The sequence below is a fragment of the Ursus americanus genome, chromosome 10 (genome assembly GCF_024610735.1).
Source record: "Ursus americanus isolate L20-20 chromosome 10, mUrsAme1.1.p, whole genome shotgun sequence".
Classification (NCBI taxonomy): Eukaryota; Metazoa; Chordata; class Mammalia; order Carnivora; family Ursidae; genus Ursus; species Ursus americanus.
Genome location: NC_142136.1, coordinates 57,650,819 through 57,662,779, shown reverse-complemented (window position 1 = coordinate 57,662,779; position 11,961 = coordinate 57,650,819). Strand labels below are relative to the sequence as shown.

At 33.4% G+C, this 11,961-nt stretch overlaps 1 non-coding gene and 1 pseudogene across 2 annotated transcripts in view; one reads left to right on the top strand and one right to left on the bottom strand.

Moving 5' to 3' along the window:
* Window positions 1–286: 286 nt before the first annotated feature.
* Window positions 287–11,961, bottom strand: part of LOC123791872 (uncharacterized) — a 35,903-nt pseudogene continuing 24,228 nt past the window's right edge. Inside the window, exons 3-4 of the transcript XR_015725871.1 lie at window positions 7,426–7,504; window positions 287–1,356 (exon numbers count right to left, since the gene is read on the bottom strand). The product of XR_015725871.1 is annotated as an uncharacterized LOC123791872 (transcript). The remainder of the gene's footprint in view (window positions 1,357–7,425; window positions 7,505–11,961) is intronic.
* Window positions 11,310–11,416, top strand: LOC123792013 (U6 spliceosomal RNA). Its single transcript, XR_006779604.1, has one exon. It is a non-coding gene; the product is annotated as a U6 spliceosomal RNA (small nuclear RNA).

Here is an 11,961-nt window from a genome sequence, read left to right as displayed (position 1 = left end):
TTATAACCTAGTATCCTTTTAAATTCTCCTAAAGCTGACATTACTATAATTTATACATCTTCGATGTTCTCTTAGGAAGATTTCATTTATGACTTAGAAATAGTGCTTTCTTGGCTTAGAAATAGCATTTTAATAATTCATACTCTCCTAAAGGGTATCTAATACCTCTACACATTTTGGTCATTTTGCATAATTATTTATAGTTATATTGAGTCAAAATTATACTCTGAATCCATAGTATGGAATACAAGTTTAAAAATAAGTACATCTAAATAATGAGCGAACATACATTTATGAACCCCTTTTGTTTATTTCTTAATGACTTTTGAAGAAGCATATGTGTTTTAAAAAACAAATTGAATTAAGTATATCTTTGTTTTTAAAAAGGTTCTTATACAGCAATGATAAAAAAAAAAAATTGACACAGCATTCACATTAAACTAATAGACTTTGTTATCAGGCCCCAAACTGCTCCTAAGTCTGTGACTTCATAGCTACCATGGAGGCAGCCCAAAGGAGCTTAAGTAAACACTTTTAAATTACGTAATGAAGTTCTGAGGGAGAAACAGCCCCAACCAAACTGTGCCATATAGTTTTACAGATGCTATTTTTCTGTATGCCAGAATGCTTATTACCCTATCTATATAATGACTTCATAGTAATGATAACATGAAAGAAAATTAAAGTAGGCAAGTCTGTTTCTAGGCATTGGGAATGAAAGCAGAGTTGAGGCAATTATTTCAAAGTAGTTATCTAGTAAATGTTTTTCTTAACCTTATAAACTAAGCATTCAGGAAACATTTTGGAAAGTGCTATAGCAAAAATGGCGCATTAAGCAATAAATTCAATATGATTTCAATAAACATAAATTCAATAAATAAAATATGATATTGCTAGCTTATAATAATAATGCTATATTTGCCACAACATTAAGAACAAAATACAGTCTTAGCTGTTTTTACTAAGTGAAATAATTTGGATCCTTCCTTATGCTATTTTTCTTCACCTTTGTGTGTGTTCAAAATGTAATTTATTTTAAAAGAAGTACTGCTAAAATCAATAAAAAATACATTTCTTCACCAGCTGAGTAAGCATCATGGAGAAGACAAAGACTACTAAGTACTTGAGGTAGTAAAGTTATTAATATGAGTATATGAGCAAAAATGCAATTCTATCAAATTAAATTACACAAGGAATCTCCCCATCAGATTGACAAAGATTGAAAGTAAGTGCTAATAGCTAGTGTTGCTAAGAATGTGTTCAAATTTACAATCACATTTAATACAATATTACCTTTCTGGGGTCATAAAAATGTCCAAATCTTTCATACAGTAGTTCCACTTCCAGGAACCAATCCTAAAGAAATAAATACAAAGTCAAAGTTTTATATATATTCACTACAGCTTCTATACAGACGAAACAATCTGAATATTCAACAGTAAAGGAGTAGTTAAATGAGCCCTGGTACATCAATCAAATGGAATATTATGTGATAACTAAAAGTACTTAATGCCACAGAAAATATTAATAATAATTTAATGTACAGTTAAATTTTTTAGGTTATAAAACTATTTCTCCTCATTTATTTGAAGATGCACTTATATGCATAGAAAAAGGATGGGGAAAATATATCAGTGTGTTATATGTGGTTATGGTAATTTTTCTTTTTTAAAATGAGCACAAATTATTTCAACAATCAGAAAAAAAATCACTAAACTTAAAAGATCTCCTCCCAAATATGTAAATCAAATGCCATATATTTACATTCTTACAACACTAGGGTATTTAATAAAGTAACACATCATATTAGTTACTCTTTATAAGTACTTTTTCATTTTGTATACTTAAAACAATGTCTACCAGTGAATCTCTGCTTTCTAAAATTAAATTAGATAAAGTATAGGCAAGTAGAGAGTATTATGTGAATGGTATAATCTGAGATGTAACCTTTGGTGGAAAAAATGATTTAAGAAAAATTTAGTATAGTGAAAATCCATCTATAAAGCTATAATGGCCGGATCTATTTTGTAAGTTTTACAACAGTATGTTTAAAATTTTTTATTTTAAATTGTGGTAAAAAACACATAGCATAAAATTTACCATCTTAACCATTTTTAAATGTACAGTTCAGTAGTACTAAGTATATTCACATTGCTGTTATAAGTGTTTTTATAAAAATAATAAATGTTCACAAAAATAATACAGGTTCACTTATAAATAATTTAAACAATATAGAAAGTTATAGGAACGTTTTAAAATCTCAGATCCCAGCTTTTACCATCAATTTTAAATGAACATCATGGTAGGCGTTTCTATGCATTTATATAAGATAATCTTATTTAAGATCAGAACATGTACATTACATTTAAGTTAAAAAGCATTAAATTTAAAATTATTTTAATTTGGAGGTGGTAAGATAAACTGAAGGAATTGCTGAACTTTTAGAAAAATGTTTCTTTACTACAAGAGATCTTATTTCCTAAAATATCTGAAGTTTAAAAAGGAGCTTGGAGACTTTTTTAATCTATGTTTCAAATTTAGAAATGCTAACAGACTCTGCTATGAAAAATGTATTCTTACATCATCATTTTTACAAAGTCAAGGTTTTAATGTTTATTTCTGTTTTATAATCCTAATTTCTTTGATCATTTGGTCTTGATCTGTATCTTAATACAGTGCTCATAACATGGCTTGATTCTCAATATCCTGGTTATTATGATTGATCAGTTATCTGCTCTTCACTAGTTTTTTTTTTCTTTCTTTTTTTCTACATGGATCCATGGATGCTGTGTTTGCCCTTTTCATCAATCCTCAAATGACAATTATTTAGATGTAATAGTTTGGGGTCATGCTGGCTTTGCCTCAAAACTGTACAGACGTTTTTCCTTTGTTTTCTGGCTTTGAATATTGCTTAGAGGAAGTCTAAGGCCAGCATGATTTCCTCCCTCTTGATAAGTTAGTTTTCTGCCTGGAGGTCTGAGAAGTTTTTCCTTCATTCTTTATGGTTAGTAGCTTAACCAGGATATGCCTCAATACTGAATATTATGTGTCCATTATTTTTCTGCAGGTTCAGTTCTTTCATTATTTTGTAGAAATTCTCTTCTGTTACATCTTTATGTGCTTTTTCTGATTCATTTATTGTATTATGTACTCAGGAAGATGAATCAGGTTTATAATGTTATCTCTGTCTCATATGATTTTCGTTGCAATTACTTTGGTCTACTTTTCTCCTACATTCACTGCAATTTATTAAATTCATTTGTCAACTGGAATTTATTGAGTGCCAGCAACAGCGGTTTAACTGCTTTGATGAAGCTTTTAGCTAAGGATAGGGGAAGAAGAAATAAATAAACTTGTAACAATGTCGGGTAGTAATAAGAAGAACCCCAGGTAAGAAACTGGAAGGATGGGGGAAAGAATTGTGCATTTTAGATGGAAAGTGAGAACAGGCCTCTCTCTGTAAAGTGACACCTGAGAAGAGATCTGAATGAAGTGAGGCGGTAAACCAGGGAAAGACCTGAGCAATCCAGATGCAGAAAAGAGTAAATTCAAAGGTCCTGTAGTGGGAAAAAGTTGTGTTCAAGACAGAATCATTAGAGCCAAATGAGTAACCAGAAAGTGGCGAGAGATGAGACCAGAGAAGTGGATAGGCCAGATCACAAAAGGGGTTGTGAGGAGGTTGAATTTTGTTCTAAGTGTGATGAGAAGCAGGGAGATGATGTATGCTTCAGAGAAGTAATTCAAGTTGCCACTAAGTATTTCAATAGCAATAACTAAGTATAAAGAATCGGTCTGATAGGTGCTGTAGAACTGAAAATGCAAAAAGGGAGCACTAAAATAAGAGAGCAGCTTCAAGAAGCAGCCACTATCCCTAATACTAGGATAAACACAAAGAAGACCTGAAGTTTTTAGAACCCAGAAGCTAGCAGGGGAGACTCAGCAGAGCTAGAACCCTGGCCTCAAAAGACAGGTTGCTGCCCATTTGCTGCTGATACCTCTGACAGGGTATGTTGGGTATGTTGGGGCTGGTTCTAGGAGAGTGGAAAATAGTTGAAATTTGGAGCTGACTGCCACTTGTGAGGGTGAGTCCATAACTGGTGCAGAAAGCCAGCAAAGAGTGAGTTCTTTTCCCATCTCTTCTTGACTTTCAGTCTTTTTCTAACGCACTTTATTAACAATGCAGCAAGGTTTCAGCTGGTAAAATAAAAATGTAGTTTGCAGAGTCCCATCCTAGCATCACAAAATGTATGAGTGTGGAAGGGTTTATTATTAAGAGGTAACAGCTTAGTAACTGGCACAGAAAGGAATTAAGGATGACTTCTAGATTTTTGTCTTGAGCAACGGGATGAAAATAATGTCATTTATTGACCTAGGGAAGACTTGGAGAGAAGTAAATTGAGGGGGAGAAGAAAATTAAGAGATTGGTTTTGAATGTGTTAACTTTGAAGTCCTTACTAGACGTCTGAGTGCAGTTCCTAGGTAGGCAGTTGGGCATGAGTTCAGAGTTCAATAGATATGAGGGATAGAATACAAATCTTAGGAGTCCCAAGAACATCTGCAACATTAAAAAAGGGAAAATAAATAACTTGATGAGTTGGTCCAAGGGAAAATAAATGTTGATGGAGAAGGAAAAAAGGGGTGAGGAATATGCCTAGGGTCCCAAACATTTGAGAAGAGGAAAATGATGTGGCAAGAAGTTAATTGATGATTTCAACAAGCCCAGTTTAGGTGGGACTGTGGAAACAGTAATCCTAATTGGAATGGACTGAAGGGATAATGTAAGGTGAGGAAGTGGAAACTGCAAGCAGAGTCTATAAAAAGTTTCATTATAAAGGGGAGTAGAAAAATGGGTTCGCTCAGTAAGTAGAGGGGGAAATGGAGTGATGGTATATTTAGAGTGGGAAATATTACAGTATGTTTACTGGTTAAAATAATCCAGTAAAGAGAGAGAAAATGAGGATGCGGAGAATGGAGGAAATAATCACAGAACACAACCCTTGAGTTTTCAAGAAAACATAGAATGGGGGCACAAGTAGGGGCGTGCCTTATTTAAGAGCAGAGATAGTTGATCCTTTATAAAGGAAGATAGAGTATAAGTACAGATGAAGAGAGGTTGGTAGATAAGGTGTAGGAAAGATGAGTTTTTCTTGAGACAGCTTCTATTTATCAATAAAACACGAGTTTGGGGTGAAGAGTGGGGAGATGTGAGAGATTTAGGAGAAGAGGTGAGGCGCAATCATCTAGGAGAACAGAAGAATGAATTGACTAGGTGAATATGCTGGGATTGCCAGCGTTCCCTTTTGTTGAGAATTTGATTTCCAGCCATATTTCATTTCTTAATATTCCAAATATATTGGTTTTGAAATAATAGTATTATTTTAGTCTTCATTGGCTTAGGTTGTAGACATTTTTTGTTTTTAAAGGAATTTTTACTGTTACTTGTTTTTCCTGTATTGTAAGATATTTGGAGAGGAAGACTTTGTGGTCTGCCTTTACTCCCCGTCTTTATCTGGAAGTCTAGAATAGTGTTCTTAAATAGATTGCACTTCATATTTTTTCAGCTCACCCTATATGTAGGAATATGACAATAAGATGTCACAGTACTATTGTATATTATTATAATAGCCACCACTTACTGAATGCCTGTGTGCACTGCATGCTAGGGACTCTACACACATGATCTCTAACACTTATCACAAGCCTACAAGGTAAGTACCGTTGCCAGTTATTTCCACAAGAAACCTTTTTTACTAGTGATGTCAGATCACTGAACCTTACCTGAAGCTCACAGCTGACCAAAATAAACAAGGTAAGAACAAATTTTTCTCTCTTCTGTGTTTTTAAAAAATTAGCACATAAGAGACTCCTTTTTGAAGTACAAAATAATAGTTTGCAAAAGTGCACCACACAAACTAAAAGCAATTTTAGGGACAGCTTTTTGACACTGTACTATATCATTAAACTCTTGGTGGGAGAGTCTACTTAACTGACAGATTCAAGGAACTTGGTAAATTAATGGAGGTTGCCCTTTCTCTAACCATCTTCATCATCCACAAACATACTGAGAGCCTGCTATGTTAAAACCATTACTAAATTATATTAAACCATTATAATTTTACAACTTGTAGGAGATGTATCAGTATTTGTTTTGGAAACTCCATAATTTAAATTTAAATAATATCAAACTTTTCTATTGGTCAACAATATTTATATTCATGTGATGACACTGAAAACATACCAATGAGACATAAACATATATCTATGACAAGTAATGGATTTCTTTTTCTGATTACACAAGTAGTATATGTAAGTGAAGAAAATTTTGAAAATATGTTTAAATAAAATAAATTAAGAAAACATCTTTTTTAAAGGACAGCAGGAAATAAAAACCCAATAATTCTTTTACAGGCAACCGACTATTGAGGTTGACATATTTCCATATCGTTTTTTAAGCTTATGGAGTTTAAACTACTTGAGTACACTGCCTTTTTTCAAAATAATATATCATAACTGTTTCCTCAAGTTATTTAAAAGTCCTCAAAAACATTTTCAATGGCTGCATAATGTTCCTTGAGTAGTATTTCCTTAAGTGCTCACTTAAGCTATTTTCCTTAGTTTCTTATAAGTAATGTTGCTATGAACTTCTTTATGCTTAAGTCTGTTTTAGCATTTCAAATTATTTCCTAAGTTACGAAAAATTCCTAGAAATGAGCTTAAATGGCCAATATCTTTAAGGTTCTTCATCTGGTAAAAAATTTTGCTGTAAAAAAATCTTTTAATTTTCTACACACTTTTATACTGAAAATAAATCTAAGGAGAAAAATTTATGTGGACTACCTTTTAAAATTGAGACTAATATTTAAGTTTAGTTTCAGTGTTTTGGTTTTGGTTTTAATATCTTACCTTTAAGGAAAAATCCACTCTTCAAAATATTTACTTGTTTTTCTTAGGTTCAAAACTTACACTTAACTTGAGGATGTAAGTTTAAATATATACTTATTTCAGCCTAGGGTATCATCATCTCTTTTTTCCTATTTTCAGATATGCTTACCCAACAGTGTTGCCTCCTGACTCATCATCAGTTTAATCTCACATGTACACCACTAATTCTTGGTATATATGTACACATTCATCTGTGGATGGAAATCTAAATAAAATTGCAGGCCAAGGTCATTTCCAAACTAAGCAAACTTGGCACAAGAGTTTTAAGAGTGCCTAAATTAATACTACAAAACAGTTCTATTGTTCTAGACTGAAATACAGAGCATATGAACAAAGCAGGTTCACCTAATTCCAAAATTAATTTAGACTTGTGATGGAATTGCAAAACTTGAGAAAACATCCAGAAGAAATCTAGTCTAAGTAAATAAAGGATTACTGCTTTTTAGTAGCTATCATTTATTCATTCACTCACCAAATACTTACTGATTTGTGTGTTAAACACTTGCTAGGCGCTGGAGTCAACCAAAAAAAGATATAGGCCTGTCCTCCTGGAAGATACATTCTGGTGGAAGGGACAGACAAAAGCAAATGAATAAATGAATAGTCCTAAGCTGGAATCTAGGCACTTCCATTACCAATATTACTTAAGTGTGACAAAGAAATGATTTGGGTTCTACCCCAAGAGTTTTTAAAGTTGTACTATTGAGTAAGAAAAAAGCTAAAGATTTAGGATTATTAGGAAATATAGATATCTCTACATATAGATACCTCTACAGATCTTTCATGAATGGTCATTATCATCCTCTTCTGCCCTGTACTCCCCCTCCAAAAGAAAGAACAGACTAAGATATCTAGACTTTGGCCTTCCCTTCATCACTCTCTATACTCTGATCTGACCCAATCTCTGATGTAGCATGTTGTAGTACAAAGTAAAACGTTCCAAATTTGGGGAGTAAGAAATCCTCACTTTTAGCAAGTGACAGTGCTAAAGGGATTGAAACCTTAGGTGAGACATTTCATTTTCCAGAGTATGTCTCCTCTGCAAAATGACTAGATGATCTCTACAAATCACTTTAGGTTTTAAAATTCACTATCTATGCATCTCTCTGTTACACATCTCTTCCATTATGCTCCTATTTATAGTGGGGGTGAAGAGGAATAAGATTGATTCCTGTTTAATAGAGATAAAGGATTTATAGTTTTTACTGACCATTTTTTCATGTTATTGAATATTTTTTAAAACGTGTTTTTAACGTCTGCATAGCATTCCAACATATGGATATACCAAAATGTATTTATCCATGCCCTAGTTCTAAACGATTTTTCCCAGTTTCCGCAGTATTGTAAGGATATTTTGGAATCTATACTTGTCAACTAGTACTCAAAATACTATTACAGGCTTTCTCTTCTGTTTTATTCCTCTTGTTTGGGAAAAAAAAATCACTGTGATTCCTTCTTATCTACTCCAGCCTTTGCATGGCTTTCTATTAATATAAAAACTCCAGTTTGGACAATGTTATAGAGCCTGTCCTTTCTCCTTTCTAAAACGGTATCATCCCAGAGTAAGGTCCATATTTCTGCAGCTTCCTGCAGCAAAAGAATGTGGAGTAAAGCCAATTCCATGCCTGCCTCAAGTCTGGATAATGTATATTTTAGCTTTAACCAAAGCTGAAATCCATAAGATTAAAACCCCAAAAGCAGACAAATAGGCAAAGGTTCATTTCTGTTAGTTATCCCAAAAATGTGATTTAGTGTGTTAATTATGACAAAAATAACTACAAATTTGGTGATTTTGCCATGATCCTGAACTTGCTATAATATTAGCTATTACTACATTGAAGCATTAGAGCATAAATATACAATTAGGAGAAATAAAATTTAAGGTTTTAACTACTAAATTCAGTGAACAACTATATTCTGCTATTTAGTTTTTTAGTTTTTTTGCAATATATTATTTCAATAGTTATCACATTCTGCATTAGCATTGGTACTTTTCCACCCATGAGTAAAGAAATCAGAGAGGTGACACCTACTTTAAAATTACCCTAAAAAAATATGAGTTAAACACTTTTTCAACTTAGTAGTTTTTATTTAGGAAAAGAATGGAACCTCTGTTGTGCCTCTTTGATATGAATTGGAGCAAGTTAAATACCTTTTTAAAAACCTCCAAGATACTATTAAGGACCTCTATAGAATCAGTTTGGAATCCAAAGGAACACTCACATTAACAATTATTTCTACCAATAGCTCCATAGCTATTGACATATCACTTATGTCAATTGACATTATATCAATGACATTATAGTAGAATTTTAGTGACAGGATCTTTGAGGTCACATAATCCAACTCTCATCTTACAGATGAGGAAAGTAAAACCCAGAAAATTTTTATTACTCATAGCAGTAAGCTTGGAGTGGGCGGAGGCAGATGAGGGATCCTAACACTCTCTTTCAGCCTAATGCATACCAGAGGGTATTAGGTTATAAGTACAGTAAGTAGGTAGCTAACAGATGAACAAATCTGAGAAAGAGATCTGATTTGTATCCGAAGTACACATTTTCCCTTAAGATTTTTGTTGGAAGATCCACTCCACCTCAGTCTGTTAGCACAGATATAAAATTATACAAATTGATGCTTGTGTGAAATAAAACCCAGGAGAAAAGCTGGAGTTAATTTGGCAGAACCACATTGTTGCATAACTCCTGGGATGAAGATTTATGTATATCCATATGTTTACATACCTGTAGCTTCTTAATCCTGCTTCAGAAATGACATTTACATATATTACAATGTAAATAGTGCCCAATGGAGTTGTGCATCATAGGGACACTGCAAATATAAGTTCTGTATATTAAATTAATTAGGGTAGGCTAACTGCCATACAGATCAACAAGGATGTATAATGGCTCAAATTATATTTGTTATAATCAAGTTTCTTGCTAAAATACACTAGTTCAGTACTTAGTTTCCAAGGTGTTCTAGTACCTAGGCTTTCAGTAGCAGACTTCAGTACCAGTCCGTTAGAAGGGGAGTTTTTTAGGAGACTCAAAAGTAGTGCATATAACTGCCATTCTTAATTCCATTGGCTCTAACTTGGTCACATGCCCACACCTGCCTGCAGGGGAGGCTGGGAATAAGTTTATCTGTGTGGCCAAAAAGAAATGAGAACATGGATTTGGATGTCTAACTAAGAGTCATTGCTCACTTGGGTTCTCTCTCTCTCTCTCTCTCTCTCCACATACAGTCCCCCCACACAAACTCTGAAGTGACACAAAAAAATAAACTCACATGATTATGCTTCAAATAGAACAAATAAATAATGAAAGAAAGGGGCTTTTATTTAAGAATTGCATTCACCTCTGCCCTTTCCCTCCTTTAGGTGGGACTGTTAATTAATGCATAACAATAACCAATTAGTAACTGACATCTAAAAAGGAGGGAAAAAAGAAAATTTTTGCAAGTATTACCCTTACTATATGTGTGTGTGTGTGTGTATGTGCGTGCGTGTGTGTGTGTGTTTTAGGGACACAGACCACCAAGTTCCCCTTTTAACTACATAATTAGTAAATGATGTTTGAAAAGTATTCAACTTTTTACACAACAAAGATAGCAATTCCACAAATGAAGGCAGCAGTTAAGTTTAGTTGTTTTTTTTTTCCTTTGGATAAGTTGTCATTATAATCCTCAAACTGTTCTCAATCACTCAGTTTTTAATAGAAGCACGCATGGTTGCATTTCTGAAATCATAAACAGGAAGTGTAATATATAAATGTCAGTAAAACTAAAACTCAATTCTATGGCTTGATATTTTCATGTTAATGTCTGATTTTTGTATGTACTTCAAATGATTACATGAAGGCAAATAGTAATATTACCTGATGAGCTTTCTTTGGCAACCTAACACTTTGGGGTTTGGGGGAAATATGTAGAGTAACTCATGTGTTGTATACTTTCACAGAGGAAGAAATGGGAATGACTCAGAAACTGCTTAGTTTGGCATCCTTAGAAATCGCTTTTTTATATAGATTCCCCAACTTTATTATTGCCAGAAGACAGTGTAGATGGAGAAAGAAGACAGAGAGTGCATGACTCTGAATCTATTTAAAAATATGTTCTAGAAAATAGTCTTAGACTTTGTATATTCTTATTCTGACACCTCAGCAATTCCCTGAATGTGTTCTACTACATTAGTTCCTTCATGAGACAACTAAGAAGTAGCTTAAGTACTGCAAAAATCAGGATATTATCTCTGTTTCCTCTATGAAGAAATTAGGAGTCTTTTTAGGATTGGTGATATTTTCTACATAATACTATTTCAGTTTCTTTGTTACATGGACATCTCTATGGAAATTACAAGAAGAGATTCAGTGCTCGCTTTGGCAGCACATATGCTAAAACTAGAACGATACAGAGAACATTAGTATGGCCCCTGTGCAAGGATGACATGCAAATTCATGAAGCGTTCCATAAAAAAGAAGAAATAGAAGAAGAAGAAGAAGAAGAAGAAGAAGAAGAAGAAGAAGAAGAAGAAGAAGAAGAGATTCAAATTGACCAGTCTAGAACTTTTATATTACATTAAATATTTCTGGAGAAATATACCAACATATAGATACTTCTATAACTTCAAAATGTTTTTTCTTTAGGAACAAATTCAATTTGTTCTTAAACTGAGCACTGAAGGAACAATTTTACTCAAAGTCACATAATACAGGAGTGAAATAGCAAAAAATAGAACCTTTCTATGTATCTAAACTCCTTTCAAAGCAGATCACAATGATCCAGAGAATATCTTAAAAGGAGATAGCCTGCTCGTCTACTGAGTATCTAGCTTTCTACAGCACATGAGACACTGCTGAGCAGCATATATAATATATAAAATTTGAGGTATATTTTTAAGATTTATTTTAGAGAGAAAGTGCGTGTGAGTACAAGTGGGGGGAGGGACAAAGGGAGAGGGAAGAGAATCTCAAGCAGACTCCCTGCTGAGCACGGAGCATGATGCTGGGCTTGATCTCATGA